The sequence below is a fragment of the Typopeltis vanoorti genome, chromosome 25 (assembly GCF_054136105.1).
Source record: "Typopeltis vanoorti isolate ZY-2024b chromosome 25, IOZ_Tvanoo_1.0, whole genome shotgun sequence".
Taxonomy (NCBI): domain Eukaryota; kingdom Metazoa; phylum Arthropoda; class Arachnida; order Uropygi; family Thelyphonidae; genus Typopeltis; species Typopeltis vanoorti.
This window is the reverse complement of record NC_143573.1, coordinates 39191530-39197529: the sequence shown is the minus strand read 5'-3', so window position 1 is coordinate 39197529 and position 6000 is coordinate 39191530.

The following is a 6000-nucleotide window of genomic DNA, read 5'->3' as shown; positions in this document are numbered from 1 at the left end:
CATCACGGTATGCGTTTTGAAGCATTTCTGTAAAACTTTTACCAAGTTTAACACAAAAGTGACTATAGTTGTGTACAGTTACTGAAATGAGAAAGTTTAGAGTTAACTAACTGCTAGCATGTTGTTATCATAGACTACCATAGTCAATCGCAGCTCTCTGTTTGAAACTCTTTCCGACCGTTCGTCAAAACACACTGTCACTCTTGGCACTATAATTCAGCTTCTAATGAAACAAATGTCATAAATAGTTGACACAGCACTAATGAAATGGTGCCGCTTTCGACAACAAAAAGATACAACAGGTGGCGCCACTAGTTTCTTCTATTTTCGAAAAGTTCGGTTTCTTTTTTGGACGGAGGTAATTTAAATCAATGGCGGTTCATTTCTAAATTTCAAGTAGCATTTTAAGAATATTTTCATTTCTTCCTGTTTTTTTTTAATTAAATAATGTTTAGAAATAGCTGTAACGAGTACTTTATATATTTAAAATTTATTAATAACTTAATAACATTTGAACATTTAAGTGGGCTTTCAGAAAATATCTTTCAGCATTAGACTTACTTGGTATTAGACTTGCTTGGCATCTTAAAAGATACGAACTCTGCCCATAAGCCCATACTATTTGCGTTTTTTACGTGTGATTGTTTTTAATCACACACACATATATATATATATATATATATATATATATATATATATATATATATATATATATATATATTACATTTACCATTAAAATATTAATATTTATCTTATTTTGTAACTCGGAGTTTCTCAAATCGAAGGTTCCTAATAATGATATTATTAAACATAGCGATTTTGTTCCTCCTGGGTCTATTTTATAAGAGTAAACAGCAGGTTTCGCTAATTTTGTAGCGTTAAACCTGCTATCGATTGAACATGTTTATGACTCAATTTTCATTTAATTTCTATACTTATGTTTGAAATTAAATGAGATTGAAAGTACATTACTTTGATTAAAGTTTAGAAGTCTCATTTATTTTTTTACAAACAGAAATTTTAATTTAAATGTTATTTATGAATAAATATCAAAGAAATTCAAATTAATGTACCGTACATTGTAGTGTAGCAAACAATACACATAGTACTGTAACTTCGAAAACGATGAATGATTGCCAGAATTCGATATACAACTTCCAATAATAATCTTTCCAGAGAGGTTAATAGGATACACTGAAATGTCTGTCATTGTCCGTTTCTTTTAATCGCCTTAAATTGCTTGAATGGAATTTGAATATGGAGTTTATAGATAGTTATACTCGTATGTTGTTAAGGCGAAAGCGAGATTGAAAAAAAAAATATTGTTCCTACAGATATAATACTTTATCTTTATCTTTATTTATTTAGCCTTTATCTAACGTTTGGATAGTTCAATTTGTTTTTATTAATACTGTGTCAGTTTCCTTCATAACAAAATAACATCTAACAGATTTCAGCATCCCAAATACACTATGTTGTTGAAAACTTCCATTTTTCTGAATGAATTCTTACCAGTGACAACCTACTTAGCTCAGTAAGATTTAAAAGCAAGGATGTATATCAAATGATTGTAGTTGTATACAGTTACTGAAATGAGACAATACGTGTATTGTCTCATTTCAAAGTTTAGAGTTAACTAACTGCTAGCATGTTAGTTAACTACCATATTCGCTCTCTATTCAGTTCATGCGATTAGTGGTTATCAACATTAAATGATGAAACATTATGGGGAAAAAAGAAAAGAAAAAATCACCAAGAGACATACGGATAGACAAACCACATAAACTGATAGAAGAGTGCTGAAAATGGTTTTACATTCATCCAATTGTGCATCAATTAATTCTCTCAACTAAAATTTCAAGACATTTATGGTTATAGAGGATGGGCGGAAAATTACGTACCACTTCAGCGCCTGAGTTTTGAGGCAATAGCTGTTGGTGGGAGCAAAACTAGTCCACGCTGTGCTCTCATTGCGTGATTGGATAGTAGGCTATCAGAAATCTGTTGATATGGAATGACGAATCACGATACATATGCTCTTCAAAGTAGATGGATATGTTTGGGTGTAGATTATTATACAAATACCAATTTGTAATTTTTTATAAATACTTTTGTATTTTTAATTGTATCGTTTTATTTATGAAGAATCGTAGCTTTGTTATTACTGTACGTTAATGCGTCTCCAGGTTTGAACTAGTCTTCATTACATGTCCTAGAAAACTGAGCACTAAATGTTATATAATTTTATTTTGAACACTGAACAGTTTGGTGTCATCAATGCTATAGTAGTTCTATGGAAACGTATTACAAAGAAAGTCTTTTCCCAAGAAATCCTGCTCATATAATAATCATGTACCCTTTTAGTTTTTCTCCCTTCAACAATTCTGTTGTACTTGTAGAACAACTGAACAAATGTATTTCCACTTGATATCATAGCATTATTCGAATTTGCGATGAATGTAAGATATAGTTTAAGAATCAAGATAGACGAATTCTTAAAATTCATTTCTTCTGGAAGTTGAAAGATGCCATTCGTGTACACTATTCTGTATCCTATCCCCGTGAATGAGTCTTATCAAACATCTATTAATAACTTTCGTAGATATGTTTTAATTTATAAGAATATTAAGCATCTACCTTTTAATCTCTCATTCTTAAGAAATTATAGAGGAAATTCTCCCTTCCATATCAAAACTTCAGAAGATAATAAGCGTTATACCTGTGCGAATATTTTGTTTGGTTATTTGTTTGTTATACAGGAGACATTGATCTCAATACGCAACTCTCAGGTCTTACTCTAGTTCTAAATTCAGTTGTCAGGCATCTTCCTATTGAAGGTTCCTCTCTCTCTCTCTCTCTCTCTCTCTCTCTCTCTCTCTCAATTTGGCTCTGAGTATTTCAGAGTGCTACGTGTTCCTTTTTTAGGTCTTTCATATCATGAGTAATAACAATATTTGTAAAGATAAAAATTATCTTTAGGTGCTAAAAAATAGAATTGTAAATTACTGTTTGAATATACTAAACAGTAGTTTACAGGTATACATTTAAATGAAAAATATGCATTTAAATTTTTTTAAAAAATTGTTTTATAGGTGTGCATTTAAATGGATTCGGATCTAGCTTTAAAAATTAACCTGTAAACGACTATTGGGATAATTTGAAATTGGAATGCGTTAAATCTTTAATTCCTTGAGTGAGGGCAGTTATCAAGATTTTCTTTAATATTATATTTACATTACATATGATGTAAGTTTTCATATGAATGCATATCGTGAAAGCTACCTTGAAAGCTGTCAACTAATAAACGATTTCCAGTATGGATTCCGTCACTCTCGATCAACAGGGAACTGCTTACTTATATCACTCATATTTGCACAAACAACCCTGGAAAAATTTGGCGAATCTCAGGTGGCCGCTCTTGATATATCTCCAGAGCTTTCGACAGGGGGTTTATTAAGTAAGCCTCCGTCATATGACCTTTCCCGTGACTTCTGCTATTGGGTTGCCAGCTGTCTGACTGGTCGCACACTCTGAGTAATAGTTGAGGATTCCTTATACTCTAACTATGCGACTAATGCTGGAGTTCCAGAGAACTCTGTTCGCTCACCCATTTTCTTCCTTTTATATCTCAATGAACTACAAACCCAATACACAGCTTTGCTGATGCTAAAAATACTTGATGAACGACCTAACTCTCATCAATTCATGCCAACCACTCTTACAGACGTTCAGTTTCTGCTGCTTGCGTTTTGTATAAATTTTTCATACTATCGCCGCTGATGTTCATCCGAAATTATATCATAATTCCTCTACCCTATGTTAAATCCATTGAAACATGTAACTACTCAACATCCCTTCACAATTCAACTCCAAATCTACAGAACAAATTTCTCCTCCTGCTCGTTCATCCCGTATGCTGTTACCCTTTGGAATATTCTCCCATCTTATGTGTTTCCCATGGAATATCATCCGCATAATATAATATATATATATATATATATATATATATATATATATATATATATATATATATATATATATAACCTCATTTATAACCTGCTTACTTCCTTTGGAGAATAAAAGGTATTAAAGGATTTATTTTTCTTTATTTCTTTATTTTATTTATAAATTCATATCTTAAATTCGATTAAAAATATCTAGCTTTTGATGCTTTTTCATACTAAATGTCTTTACAGATTTTTTTAATTTTTTATTTATATCTTTGAAGCATTTGTGATAATATAGTTGCCAAAACATTTGTATTCAAATGATCTAAGACTATGAGAACATACACACTATTTACAGACAAAAAAAAAAAAAAATGTTGATGGTGGAAATGGGTGGTAGATGACGTTGTTGGTGGTTCTGTGTTAGCGAGAGCAATAAGTAGTAAAAAGAGAGAGAGAGAGAGAGAGAGAGATGGTGAGATGTTTGCAGCGGACCAGAGTGAAGGGTTCTCTGTGATGACTCCTTGTAGGTGTCACATAATAATAATAATAAATCTTGGGGCGCTGAAACTCAACCTGTAAACACTATTGGAATAATAATGAATAAATAAATAAATCAGTTAACACCTTTTACTCTCCATTTGGAACAGGCGCGGCGTTTAGCCCTAAGTATAGGTAAGCGTTAATAGAATTTTTTTTTTTATAATTGATGATTTTAAAATTAGAAATAAACAATTATTAAATCAATCCCCGATTAATATCTTTCAGATCAAGAATTTCAATGAGTCAGAAACCCTTATAAAGTCTTTTTATGTATAAAAAAGTCTTTCTATCAAGAAATATAGATTCTTAAAATTATTGTACAGTGAAGCCTGAGTTGTTATTATAAATGATAAACAGCGAATATCGAGATGTCTTTTCAGCAGATACTTTTGTTTCTTTATTAGTTAATATATATCTGATGCACAGTGAATACTTTTTAAACCACAAACCACAAGGTTATTGTTTATTTATTTCATTTTATTTAATTTTATGTTTTTTACGTAGTACAGTCATATAACATGCTAAATAGGTTAATGGCACGAAACTTTTAAATTAAGCCATATGTATATATTGAGCACTGAAATCATCATAAACATTTGCATTTAGTGCCAAAGAGAGCATTTCACAAAATTCTGTATTTCATATTTCAGGACCAACGTGAGTTAAGGGATCCTGAAGTGTTAACGTCACCATTTTCCTAACTATCTCTGATTAGTGGTTCTTATTTTTCATATAAAACACATTAGTATGTTGTGAAAAGTTTAGTCTGAATTTAATACACTAAAATAATGCGTAGTGTTATACTGGATTTTTATTACAGTACGATTTTCGATTTTATGTTTGGAATTTTATATCTTTAAACTTTTTTCTGCTAAATATCTTGTTATATTGCGCATGCATTATAATGTTGTATGCATTATAATGTACTCGAAGATTTGCTAAATCTGAGCACCTTGATCAGCTCATCTGTTTATTTAGTTATTTATTTTTGGATTATAAATATATAAATAAAATATGATAGTAACATGTTAAAATTTTAATCGAGTTTTGATTTTTTTTTTTTTTTACTTTCTATATAAAATATTAGCCACTGTCGGCTTACAAGATGTTATAATAAATATTTTTCTTTAACTATATCGGATTAAGAATGTATAAGGAAAGAGATTTTGACTTATTAAAAATGCTGAGAATTAGTTTATCAGAGCATTTTTACTAACGAAATTACAGAATTCACACTGTTTTTTTTTTTTTTTTTTTTTTTTTTTTTTTTTTTTTTTACTGGTACGGTGTACTCTGAAACAGGTTTTTATTTTTAAAAGTTGCAGCCTATATTTTTCACACTTACGATAATACAACGGATGGGAATAAACGTCGGAAATACATTATTATATCTTTATGTAGTAAGTTTTATTTAGATAAGGATAGAAGAGACTTAAAAAAGTAAAATTATATCGAGAGTGGACAAGTGAACTAATAGAGAGAAAGGTTGATTGGTTGCTTGCTTACTTGC